General features: G+C 48.5%; 1 non-coding gene across 1 annotated transcript; it reads right to left on the bottom strand.

Moving 5' to 3' along the window:
• Window positions 1–13,544: 13,544 nt before the first annotated feature.
• Window positions 13,545–13,651, bottom strand: LOC126014998 (U6 spliceosomal RNA). The gene has a single exon (XR_007497909.1). It is a non-coding gene; the product is annotated as a U6 spliceosomal RNA (small nuclear RNA).
• Window positions 13,652–13,986: the final 335 nt, after the last annotated feature.

Genomic DNA, 13,986 nt, shown 5'->3' with positions numbered 1-13,986 from the left:
CCACCTGGTTCCCAGCACAAACACCCAATTACAAGAATGTTGTCAGTCCCATCCTCCCAGCTCGGCCCCGCAGGACACACATGCACCAAGCCAAGTGCAGGGGCATTAAGCTAGTGATGCTGAGTCACACCCAGACTAATGCACTGTCAGGTGTGTGCAGATGGGCATCACTGTGCTCACTAACTTGGACACATATTTGCATGCACACAGAAACATGGATGAATGCACATACTCACCCATGCACACAGACACCCTGGCCCACATACACATAGACACCCTGGCCCATGCACACAGACATCTTGCCCATGTACTCAGAGACACATTCACTCATACACGTGGCCATATTTGCCCACGTGGCCCATGTACACACTGACACCTTCACCTATGTACATATGGACATACTCACCCATAAACACATGTGCAGACTCACCCATGCACACACTGACACCATCGCCCAAGCATACAGAAACATGCTCATTCATGCACACATGGAAACTCTGGCCCAGACTCACCCATGGACACAATGACAGACTTGCCCATGTACATGTGAATACACTTGCCCATCCATGCACACTGGGACACACTTGCCCATGTATATACATGCACACACATTCTCTCACAGGCTCTCTGACCCACATTTCACAGCTACTTGTGCCCAGTAGAGTCCAGCCTGCGCTTTGCTCATATGAAGGTGCTGGTGCTCAGTGCTCCCTCTAAACCATGGCAGAGTCTGGGCCGCAGGTCTCAGGAGGGCCGTACGGTTCGGGACCAAGCCCCCCTCTTGCTGCTGTGTCTCTCTGCCTGCAGGCCCATCAGACGCAGCTGCAGGAAGGTCCTGAACCCTGGCATTCGACTGTGGGCTTTGTTTCTCATTTACATTTGCATATTAAAGTGTTTGCCTGAAATAGGCTATTGAAATTAATTCAGGATTAATTGGTGTCTTTATCTCATTAGGACAATCTAATTTAAGGATGATGAAATTGTTTAGCCTCCCGTTTGCATAATTAGATTGCTCTGAATCGCTGTCATTATCGGCTCTTTAGCATCATCTGTAGGCCTCAGACAGACAAGAGCTCCCACCTCATAAAGACCGATCATGTGTTACAGTGCAGGGCTGTTAACCCCTTTTAACCCAAACCCACAAGCGCCTGCCTGCCAGGGCCCCAGGAGTCGTGGGGTCTTCCCATTGGAATCCCCAATGCTCCTGTTGGGAATTGGCCCTGGGTTTGGGCTGGGAGGTGAGTGTCGAGGTAGCAGCTCCACAGGGATCCATGGTGCTCCCCACACTCAAATCTGCCTTTGGACATCACACCCAAGGGGAGGTAATAAATACCCTTTTGGGGGCACTGTTCATCTCACAGCTCCAGATGAAAAGACACCTCCTCCGTTTTGGCAGAAATGCCAGGACTGTGTTCTAGACTCACCTCTGAGCTCTCTAAACTTCAGGGAATTCAGGACAGAGCCCCTGGGGTGTGTGTGTGACTGTGTCTTTCACTTACAGACTCATTCTATGTGTTAGAAACACTTTATTGAGCCCTTTAGAGTGCCCGATGTCAGGGGAGCCCAAGGCAGTCCACTAGGGGTGCCATCGGTTCACTCTATGTGCAGGGCAGGCCATGTCTAGGGAGGGCCCTGGATCAGGCAGTTCCAGCCTCTCAGGAGCTTGGCTAATCCTGCTTCTTCCATGTGGACATGATTCCCGTGTGATTCCCAAACCCCAGGGTCCTCTGGCTTGTGAGCTCTGGAGAGTCATCTAAGCCAGGCCCACTCTTGCCAAATTAGCCCAAGTTCCCAGGACCTACCTACAAATAGGTCATACATGCACGTGTGATATTATCACCATATTCTGCTCATTTATGATTATGAATATTGGGGCCATAGACCAAACCAGGGAACAATGTGTACATGTATCATAAATACATATAAAACACATATGTACACACATACACTCACATACACTCTTTCTCTCTCTTTCACACATATACACAGAGCATTCCCAGACCTCCAAAATACAATTGATGGAGCTGAAGAGCTAGAGATAGCATAGCAGGTAAGGTACTAGCCTTGTACACTACTAATCTGGCTTCAGTCCTGACATCCGTATGTCCCTGAGTACTCACAGGAGTGATCCCAAAACAAAGGAGTAAGTGATCCCTTACCAGGAGTAAGGTCTTAGAACCACCAAGAAACAAAACCAAAACCAACCAAAAAGTCAATCCTTGTATCTTGGGAGTAATGCTGCATCAGTTCCAGAGAACAGGCCTGTTGCAGCCCTTCACAAAACACAAGTGTCCAGGCATGGGAGCTGGGAGTTCACCTGTTCCCAGGTGAATGCTGATGTCATCCTAGTTTCAGATCCGGAGAGAAGCAGCTTGAAGACATGTGTGAGTTGGGGCACCCCGAACTGAGAGCAGGACAGAGCTGGGGTATGTGTGTGTGGGGACACATGCTGCTTCCCGAGTCCACTCACATCCGCAACATCTGGTTGTGTCTCATCACATTGCAAATTTATGGCCCTGGAGGTGACATGATGCTACTGTTGATCCTCCACCAGGAGCAGCCGGAACAGTACGGGCTGCTGCCTGGGGTGGCCAGTTCCCCGCTCCCACCTCTGGGATCCTGTCTCCTAGCTCCCAGCTCCCACCTCCAGGCTCCCAGTGTAGGGTCGGAGATGAAGGAATAGCCAGCAGTACCATGAACAGCTAGGGGCAGAGGGACATGGGTGATTCTGCCTGGATGACCTCCTGACAGTCTACATGGGGCTAAATAAACTCAGAGAAGCACCCTGGAAAATTTCCTTTCTCAGGGCACAGCCCCTGAACTATAATGTGTGTCCTCTCTGGGATGACTCGGGGTTCCTTTTGGTCACAGCGGCCAAAAAATGGACAGGAAAGATGGAGTTTCTGAGACAAGGCCACACCATTCTGCCCCAGGAACCAGTATTCTGGCATCTTGAAGGGTGTAGACACCTCCCTGCCTTATTACCAGAACTCAGCACAACTGGGGACTGGGTGGACTGGGAGTTCCGCCTCTTACTGATAAGCAAAAAAAAAAAAAAAAAAAAAAAAAAGAATGTCATATCAACTATTTTTCCAAGGCAAATGCTTTAAACAAGCATTAATCAAGAGTGAGTAGAAGATGCATTTAAAATTATGGAACAATAGACATATTTCTCATACCTGGATCATAAAGAAGATGATCTCATTCTAAGAAGATGTATAAGGACCAAAAAATTTAAACAGGGAATGAGCAGCAGGTGTTTTAGGGGGTGTGGCTGAAGTCAAGAGTGATCAGTCTATTAATCTATCGACCTACCTGTCATCCATCTATCTTCATTCAGCCATGGCCCTTTATGTGTGTGCATTAAATTACTGGAAAATCACATTACACTGATTCAGGATCGGTATAGACTTGCTTAAAAGAGCACCAAAGCCCTGAACTTGGGAAAGTAAGACAAAACAAACAAAACACAAAACAGAGAGAAGCCAACTATTTGAGCTACAGCCTTGGCAAAGAAGTGGGGACTTGGTCTTGGCACACTTGGTATTTCTGAAGGTGCCACAGAACAAATGGAAATGTAAGATACTCCCATCTGCTGGATATATAAAGCGATGGCCTGGAGATCAAAGACACAGGAATGAACCAACATAAAGGCCAGTGTGGTCCGTCAGTAACAAAGAAGAAGAGAAGTTACTCAACTTCAAGATGGGTGGAGAAAGAATCCCACCCCTGTCAAAGCAGATGAACTAGCACACATATGTGCAAACACATACACATGTACATACAAACACACATGTATGCATTTGCAAGCATTATACACACATGCACACACATGGACACAGCCTCACACACACAAGAACACCCATGCACATGAACACACATGTGCATAAGGTATGGTCATGGTGTGGCACACTGATCAACACCAAGGAAAAGGTGAACATGGCAGGCAAGGTGATGATGCAGCTCAGTGGGATCATGGCAAAATTGGCAGCACAGGGAATTCTTACAGGAAAGGCACTGCCTAGAGCACGGTGGAAAGGTGGGGACACTTCCTTGTGGGTGCCTGTATCATTGCACACAGTGGGCTGTGATGGAAACCTCAGGCTCCAAAACCTGGACCTAAAGAGACATGGGTCTGAAAGCAAATGCTGATGCAGGAAGTAATTTACACAGGTAAAGAAAGTAAAATTGGGTTCAGGAACTCCAACACACAAGCCTTCCACTCCTAAGAGGCAAGTAGCTCAGTGTTGGAAAACTGGAGAATACAAAAGCTTTCCTGAGACCCAGAATTTTCATTAGCAAGAACCAGACCACACCTTAGGGCAGAGAACAAATACTGAGTAAGGTGGAACCCGGCAATTCAACACTAGATCACACCCGGAGGTGGAGAACATATACTGAGTAGGGTAGGACCCAGTTAATCCAACAGTGGGCCACACACCAGAGACTCGGGTGCACATCTGACTAGGGAAAAAGAAAGGAGGTAAGTTGGACAAACCCAACACAAAGAAGGGCCACTAGACCCTCTCTGGCCAAGAGTACAGGGCAGACCAGGACCAGTGACCAAAACTGGATCAAATGAGAAAGTTGAATTTCTACGAGAGGAACAAAGGGCTTATGTATAGGAAGGGCATCTCTGAGCAGAAGAGAAGTGGCCCAGGGATGGAAGGAGATGCTTGCAGGCCACTTATATGGCCATGAACTTGCCCCAGAATCCATCAGGAGCACTTAGAGCAAGTCAACATTAGGAGGGAAAACAAGCCAGTGACAGAGAGATGAAGGTCCAGATAAACATTCATGTAGGGGCCGGAGAGATAGCACAGTGGTAAGGCGTTTACTTTTATGCAGAAGGACGGTGGTTCGAATCCCGGCATCCATCATTTGGTCCCTTGAGCCTGTCCAGGGTGATTTCTGAGCATAGAGCCAGGAATAACCCCTGAGCTCTGCCAGGTATGACCCCCCCAAAAAAAAACAAAACAAAACAAAAGAACAAAAAACAAAAAAAGTTCATCTAGAGGAAGAGATGCCAACAGCCAATGAACACATAAAAGGATCTGCATCTTTATGAGTCATGAGAAGGAGAGAGAGAGAGAGAAAGAGAGAGAGAGAGAGAGAAGGGAAGGAGAGAGGGGGGAGAGAGAGAAAGAAAGAGAGGGTCAGTCACCACAACTGACCCTTCACTTCTTATGAGATGACGGGAATGACAGAAGAAAGTTGGCTAAGGGTGAACACTCACTTTTGCATCTTATATTGCTGCTGGTAATACCAAAAGATGTTAGCACTTTGGAAAAAAGTTTGGTAGTTCCTCAAAATGCTAAGTGAGTTCCCATAGAACCTGACAGAACTAGCCGGACTGGCAATGCCCTTCAATCATCATCTATGTGTGAAGAATATGAACATACATCGGGCATCTGGGGTGGGTGGATGCTGTCTCTATCTCATGGGACATTCACACAATGGGGTATATGGCTCATCTGACACTCAGGCAAAGTTCTCATTTATGAGGTTAAGGTTGAAATGGGAAGACAGAGGGGAAGGTGCTGGCCTTCTATGCAGGCAACCTGGGTTTCATCCCCAGCATCCCATAGGATCCACTGTGCCTCATCAAGAGCGATCCCTTAGTGAAGAACCAGGAGTCAGCCCTGAGCACACTGTCAGGTATAACCCAAGAAACCAAAATCCAAACAGGAGGAAAAAAAAAAAACAACGAAGAAAAAAGCAATGGTTTAAGATCACATTGGAAGTGGTGGGAATTGTGTGGAGAGCTCGATTATTTGCACACTCTTCACACCCTGCCCAGAGATTGCAGGGCGAGGAGAGGGAAGGAGGAAATGGAGGTAGAGAAAAGAATGACCAAGAAACTGGACCATGGCATGAACCTTGCAGTAGTAGTAGTGGTGCTTGAAGAGCTTGAGATTCGCCCGACGTCACAATGAGCGCTGGCCACTCAACCTGCTGCTTCTCCATGTCTGCCCCCATCTAGAGGTGTAGGTGCTCGAGTAAGCAGGTCCCAGCCTCCAGCAGCTTCTGGACCCCAGAGCTGCCGGGCAGTATAGCTCAGCAGACTCTCTAATCACCCTGACCTTAGATATCCCTGAAAATCTGGGTGTTTGAATGAAGATTAGAAATAGCCTAGCACCTTGGAACAGAGATAGCATGGAGGTAGGCATTTGCCTTGCGTGCAAAAGGACTGTGGTTCGAATCCTGGCATTCCATATGGTCCCCCGAGCCTACCAGGAGTGATTTCTGAGCATAGAGCCAGGAGTAACCCCTGAGTGCTGTCTGGTGTGATCCCAAAAACAAATAAACAAACAAACAAATTATCCAGGAAGCCCAGACACTCAATAGCTCCTTGTCCAATAGTATTCCTCATTTTTACTTTCTTTTAAAATTTATTTAAATCATTATGATTTACGAAGTTCTTCATAGCTGGGTTTCAGAATACAATGTTTTAGCACCAATTCCACCATCAGTGTCAACCTCCCTCCACCAGTATCCCCAGAGACCACCCCATGACACCACCCCCCACTCCAGCCTGCCAGCATAACAGGCACATTTTAAAATTTGGTTGTTAAAGTTTGGATTTCATGATTTTATTGTTGTTGACTCTGGCTTGGGTATTTAGTTCTGTCCTTTCTTTTAAATTCTTTTTGTTTTTTATTTTTGTTTGTCTTTTGTTTGTTTTTTTTGGGGGCCAGAAATTGCCCCTGGCTTTGGGGGACCATATGGGATGCCGGGGATCGAACCGAGGTCTGCCCTAGTTCAGCCGTGTGCAAGGTAAGCAACCTGCCGCAGTGCTATATTCCAGCCCCAGTTCTGTCCTTTCTTAAACCCAACCAGACCCCTTGGTCCCTGTTACTCATTATTTTACATCTGTTTTTTCATCCTCCACTCATTTTCTTCCTTCTCACTGTCCTGGGGCCAAGGGTATTCTCAGCAACCCCCGTTTAAACTATCATGTTTCTTCATGCAATTGTTCTAAATACGTATAAGTGAGGTCATCTGTGTTTATCCTTCTTCTGGCTTACTTCATTTAGCATGATATCATCCAGTTCCATCACATTGAAGCAAATTGCATGACTTCCTGGTCCTCAATAATCTGTTCTTAAGGGAGTCTACATGGCAGTCCCTGTACTCCATCGTCCTCTTCCTCTTGATCCTTGTTTTGGGGTATATAATTTAGTTTCCAGGTTGTTATGGAGACTACTCCAGCAATAGACAGACACTAGCACTGAGCAATGTATCCCGGTTCCAATTCTTCCATGTCAGGTGAGATGGAACCCTGGGAGGGAGGATTTGACCAGGCCAGCCTTGGCAAAGAGAATTTTCAATGCCCACTTGCACATGAATATAGGCCAGGGTATCATTGTCATCCCCTAAATCCTCTCTCTCCCTGAAGGCCACGTGGTGCTCCCAGCTCAATCTTACAATCCATATGAGCATGTGTACCAGGAAACTGAGGCATAGGAGATCCCATGGCCCAGTTCAGGCCCAAGAGAAAGTCCTAGCCAGCCATCGTGTCTTGTCACATGGCCATCCAATAAGCTGAGAGAGGGACGCATTTGGCAAAGGAAGGAGGGCCAGGTCGCCATTGTAGACCTGCCTGAGAGTGGCTGGGAGCCACAGGAGTTTCCAGTTAGTCCCAGAGAGGCCACGAGAACCATTCCATGATCACCCCTAAAACACAGGAAGACCAGAGACCGGGTCAGGGAGGAATCACATGGACGTGTGGGCAATGAAACAGGCTACAGGAACAGGCTGGTCACAAAGCTGGGGTGGGGAGCAGATAGTGGGCCGACTCTGGGAGCCAGGGGTGGGTGACAAGGACACCCCAAGTCTCACATGCAGCCTCTACCTGTTCTGTGGAAAAGAACAGCTGGGCAGAGGGATCTGTGCCAAATAACCCTTTTCTATCTCCTACATCAGAGCTGACCCAAGGCAGGTGGAGCCCATCCTGAGGATCACAGGGAACCCAGACACCTATTTTGGGTTCCAGCACCTCACAAGTCACTCCTGGGTCAGGGGTGGCAGTAGTGGCACAGAAATAGCCCGGTGAGGTGGAGGATGTGGAACTTTCCAGATACCCAACAATACCCAACAATACATGATAAATCAAGCTATGAATGCTCGCCTTCCTGTGGTGCGTCAGGGTATTTCCACATTTCCTCTGGGACGAGGGGGCAGACTCTTGTTTTCTCCCCACCTGCTCTCCAAACCCTCCCCCCCTCATTCCAACGACAAATAGGAATGAAACTGGGAGTGAACAAGAGTAAGTGGGAATAAATCAGCTGATCATGGCTGGTGTGGGAGTTAGTGTAGATATCCGGGTGCTGATGGCAGCAGGGAAACATTGGGCTTCTAGAAAGGGGTCATGAGGTCACCCAGCTGGGTCAGTTCCATGCAATGAAAATTTCTCTGTGCAGGAGTCCCAGGCATTTGGGAGGGAGATGGGGACCAGAAGACATTTCCTCTCCTGCCTTCCCTTCCAGTGCAAGTTCAGTCTCCCAGATTTGTCCATTTCTGCTGTGCCATGGCCTTGTACCTCATGAATATCGGATGCACAAAGCAGTGCCTAGTTGGCACTGATACCTGCATCAGGAGCCCCTGCACCCCCTTCCTTTAGGAGATTTTCTGTACACCCCACCCTGGCCACAGCTAAATGCGGTTGGGAAGTCAGTGGTCCTGGTTCTGGCTGGCCACTCCCACATGTCATGACTCAGCCACCTTCCCAAGTACAGTGCTTCCTCCAGGCTTTGAGTGGCTGTGGCTGCAGAGACCAGTCCCCCCCCACACACACACACCAGACTGCAGCAAGGTACCTCCATAAGGAGCATTGACTTCTGGGTGGACACTTCTGAGCCACGGCCCTGGCCCCCAAGGGTCCCTCAGCGGGCTGTCTGCTCTTCACTTTGGTTCTTTTGGGGACTTGCTCTGTGATCAAGTCTTGGGGAATCCTGGGTTTGGGGGTGACACGGGCAGGACCCCTTCCAGAAGTCCCCCACTCAGGAGGCCTCCTTGCTCAGCTGTGAGCCAAGGAATGCAGAAGCCCCCCTCATGGTGGGAGTGGGGTGGTATGGCAGAAAGAGAGAAAACAGGAGAAGTGGGAGGGCAGTTGGAAATGTCTGTGGCTCAAGTTTAGGGAACAGAATTACAGGGCACAGAGGTAAACCGGGTCTCTCTCTGTCACCACTGCAGCTTTTCCCTCCCCAACACACAACTCTGCTTCCTTCAGCTCTGGCTTCTTTCCTTTTCCCTGATGCAAAGATGGGGACTACCAGGTCTACCCCTGGGCTCGGGCAGCCCTCACTACCCTCACCCACTGCCACTCTCCCTCCTTAGTGCAGGAGGGTCTCAGCCCAGAGCTGTGCTGAGCCCCACATTAACTCACCCTGCTTGCAAGCTGCAGGCTTTCGGGGTGAGGCCTCAAGTACCCACCCCCATCTGCTGTAGGACACTGGATGTGGGCACTCACAGCTCCTGTTAATAGCTTAAGGGAGAAATCCACCTTCTATCCTCACCACTCCCTGCCCGTGCCCCCAACCCCGTATAATGTCCTGTCCGGGAAAGCAATCAGGCCCTTACAAGAAATCATTCTGGCACTGGTGGCAGTGGGAGTCTTGGGGACACAGCCATTAAGGAGAACACAGGCCTGCTGCAGGTGGGGGTTGGGGTGGTTCATGGGCAGAGGCAGCCAGACAGCAACAGCGCATGTGAATCCAAGTTCTGTCTACTGTGGCCTGGCTCTCACGGGGACCACATAGCTCCCCTGAGGTCCATGTGTAAGGATGAGCCTAGGTCCCTACCACCACTACCCTGTCCCTGTCTCACCTAGGCCCAAAAGACCCTGAACTCCACAATGGTCTTGGGGAGAGGAGTACAATGGGGTGACCTTTGCACCTGTTTTCCCACTCTTATGCATGACCACATCCCATTTCCCAGGCATCTCTCATCTCATGGCAGCAGTAGAGAGCCCAGCCTGCTGGGAAGATGGGGACATGAGGGGATGGGTCATCAAGTGCTAGGGGGTCCAGAACCCTGACAGAGGGTGAGGGTGGGGGTAGAGCCAGGTGCAGAGTTTGTGCTTTGCCCCACCTACTTGTCAAAGACCACATGACACTTTATCATAGAGTGACACCCATGGGCCCAAAACCCACCAGGGGCCAAGGGCAGAGCGGCTGGTGTGCGATGAAGATGAATTGGAGCTGGGAGAGGGCCCCACAGGGGGGATCGTCATGCCCCAGGTTCTGCGCCCTGATTCCTAAGGAGACTCAGGGCTCTAGAGCTGGGACTGCTCTTGGGCCAGAATCAAAGGCCAGACCCAGCCAGCTGCATGCTCCAGATCAGGCCGCCATAAGGCCCCTCTTGCCTCCACAAGGCCCTGCCCAATGGACGGATGAATAGGCAGACAGTGCCCACGAATACTTCTTCTGCACTCCACAACTCTCCACCTGCCCAGCTCTGCATCCCCATGGCCTCCTGAGGGGTGGTTACCTACTCCTCCATCTTGTCCCTGAGCCCCCACAGCCTGCGTGAAGCTATGAAGAACAGAATGACAAAGTTCGGGCTGGCCCGAGTGGAACATGTGTGGCTTTTCTCATTGGAGAGAGCACCTGCGTTAGCCCTTCCAGGGGTTCTCGGAGGGGGGTTTCGGGAGTTGGGGGGGGGCTAGCCTACTTCGGGAGCCCAGTCTATGAAAGGGGCGGGTACTCCATATGCTTCATCCCCCCATGCACGATAATGGGTTAATGGCCTTTCCCCCATTTCCAGTGTCTCCCCCTTGTGTTTACGGTAACACGTAACACGGGACGCTTTATTGCCTTCCGCTGCCGGGCTGGTTGCCATGGTGACCAGCCATGGCTGCTGTGGCTGTAAAAATAACCCTCCTTCCTTGATAGATTTCACTTGCGTGGAAATAACCCTTAAAAACGAGTTGGGATTTACATACTAACACTGGTGGTGGATTTGAGGTGACTGTGTGGAGGTGGGAATGGGGGAAGTCCGCAAGAATCTGGGACCCTGTGTGTGTGCCCATAAGGACCAATGAAGTGATGTGTGCATGAGGTCTGAATGCAGGAAAGGGGGCACCCTCACCTCATCCAGTTTCAGGATAAAGCCATCCTGTCCCCATGGGCCTTTCCTTACCTGTGTCCTGGAAGGAAGATGTTGAGAGGTCAGGAAAATGGGGCATTTTGGCCAGCAGACCTGGGAAACACCAGGGCAGGTAGCTCATGGGCCTCAGGCCAAGCCACTTTTTCCCAGACATGGCTCCATAGTGCACATGGGTGGTCATGCCAGCACCACTTTCTGGGGTGCTTTCTCCACAAGCGGCCCCAGCAATGCATGCTGTGTCTGAGGTTCTGACCCAAAAGAGAGGTACCCGCTTCCCTCGGCACCTGAAGGGCACCTGCCTGGCAGAGATAATCCCTCCCCACAATGGGGTGTTCAAACACTGGGGGTTGCTCAATGAATGATTTCAACTGAGTGCCCAAACAGCCACATGGAGGATCATCTCAGCTGCAAGAGAAGAGTAGAGAGGCTTGCAGGTGGGGAAAGTGGGAAGATATGGGGAAATGAGAGGAGATGAGGGGGGAGATGTGAGGTGTTATGAGGGGATTATGGAAAGATGAGGAGTGATGAGAGAGGAAATGTGGGGAGATGAGGGGAATCACACCCAGAAGGTCCAGAAGCTTTTCCACAGAGGACCATTGGCCTTCTCTGACTAGAAGTCCACTCCCTGGCATGCTCTCACTACCCCTGTGCCTTCCCGTGGAGCCTGAGGATTTAAGATTTAAACATGAACTCTGCCCGTCCACAGAGAATTCTGTAGCCATAGGTGTCAGGTCAGAACCAGAGACAGCCTACAGCCCATTCTTCATGGAAATGCTCCTGGCAAGCACTGTGAGCTCATGCCTATTCCATGATCCCAGCATCCCCGGGACTGTCTCACACCAGGACCTTTGGAGGAATCCTCCCAACTCTCAACCAAAGTTGAATAGGTCATCAGTTATCCAGCTCCCTAGCTTTTCTGTACTTCGTGAGGTTCTTTAGAGGCACTGCCAGGGTTCTTCTCACTCTGCCTTGATTGAAATATTCCTTCTTTGTCTTTATTGATTGGGATGGGGTGGTTGGGATATTCTGGTGGTGCTCAGCTTGCTCCTAGCTTTGTGCTCAAGGGTCACTCCTGGTGCTACCAAGGATTGAACCGGCATCTAGGCCAAATGCAAGGCAAGTGTCTTAACGTCTGTACTAAGCATCTTAATCTCCTTTTTACCTCTCCAACCCCAAGATTGAAAAAAGTGTATATAAACAGCATATTACTTTGATCTGGAGATATCAGTACTAACCAATATACTAAAAACTTAACAACTACTTAATAGGACTCTGTCTTCCTCTTATATTAATATGCATTATGGCATTTAACATGTATACCTATTTACAAATGCACAGGAGTTGACACATAAAATATACTGAATCCCACAGAAGGAAATGACTACCTGTCCAGTCAGTGCTGAGAAGACACTTTTTTATTTTTCAATCTTGCCCCTACTTCTCATTTTTAGAAGCTAGAAGTTTAGAATTAACTGTTTATTCTGCTTCTGTAACCCTGGCTTTGTTTAGACATAAGGACAGCCATGACAGGCCTCAGATATGTGGCAGAAGGGACTAGGCCAGAACAGCCAGTTCCAGGAATTTCGAGGGCTCGTACCAAAACAGCTAGATAAACTAGCAAAACCCAGGGGCCTTCGGGCAACATGGTCACAGGCATCCAGTGGGTGCTTGAGCCCCCTCCTCTACGACTTCAGCTGATGCAGACCCTGAGGCCCTATAAAGCACAACTACCATTCTAGATATCTAGCCATAAAAGGAAACACCCTAGACAATAACCAATCAACTTAAAGGTTACTGTGATGGTTTAAAGCCTCTGAAACCCTATTAAAGGAGTCTGAGAGCTCAGTAAGGGGTCATTGCCTGACAAGGGGTGACCCCTGCATGCTGGTAATAAACTACTCTCTTTCACTTGCCATACTGTTCATCTCTCTGTGGTCTTTGTGGGATGGATCTCAAATTTGGAGCTAACAACACCATACAAAAATCAGTCTGAGATGGACCACTAAAATTCTAAAAGGATGATGTTTAAGTGCAATGAGTGGGGGGAAATCTTTTTTTCCCTTTTTTTATTAATTTTTTATTTTTAATTATGAGAACAAAGATGCAAAGAAAGAGGACAAGGTAAAGTTTCAGTGGAAGGACAATCACCCATAAACAGAATTCTCAGTAATCCTATTGCTGATATCTTAACTTTGAACTTTCAGCCAAAGAACATTAAGAAAAATAAAACAGAACCTATGCACAATTGCTTTGTCCCTCAAGTCCCCAGATTGTAGTACTTAATATTTCTTAGCAGCACACAAAGTAATCTAAAGACATAACACTTATGTAACTCCTTAAACATTGAAGGCAAAGTACTTTTTTACATTTTCATGTACATGCATATTAGTTTAAGTTAACCTCAAAAGTTTTTTTTTCTTTTTTTTTTTTTTTAAAAATATATGGAACGCTTCACGAATTTGCGTGTCATCCTTGCGCAGGGGCCATGCTAATCTTCTCTGTATCGTTCCAATTTTAGTATATGTGCTGCCGAAGCGAGCACTAACCTCAAAAGTTTAAGTGGTTTGTTTCTCTTAAAGATTAGAGTCAAAGAGCACAGTAAAAATGGTGTTAGAGTGGCAATTATTATTTGCATAGGCCCACCAAAATATGAGGGACATGGAACAGAAAAGCTTTGGCCTAAATACAAGGAGACCCTACCCCTGAAGTTTCCTGGCATAAAACCAACTCTAGGCTCCAGGCAAACTAGTTTGTCCAATCCAGGTCATTGTCTGTAGTGCCAATACACTTTTATTTTTCACACAGTCTCTGTTGTTGGTATCATGTTTCTGTATTAAAGATCCTGGAATCTGCATATCCTATATTGCAGTCAGGATG

Source organism: Suncus etruscus, chromosome 7 (genome assembly GCF_024139225.1).
Source record: "Suncus etruscus isolate mSunEtr1 chromosome 7, mSunEtr1.pri.cur, whole genome shotgun sequence".
Classification (NCBI taxonomy): Eukaryota; Metazoa; Chordata; class Mammalia; order Eulipotyphla; family Soricidae; genus Suncus; species Suncus etruscus.
This window is presented reverse-complemented; position numbering and strand designations above follow the sequence as displayed.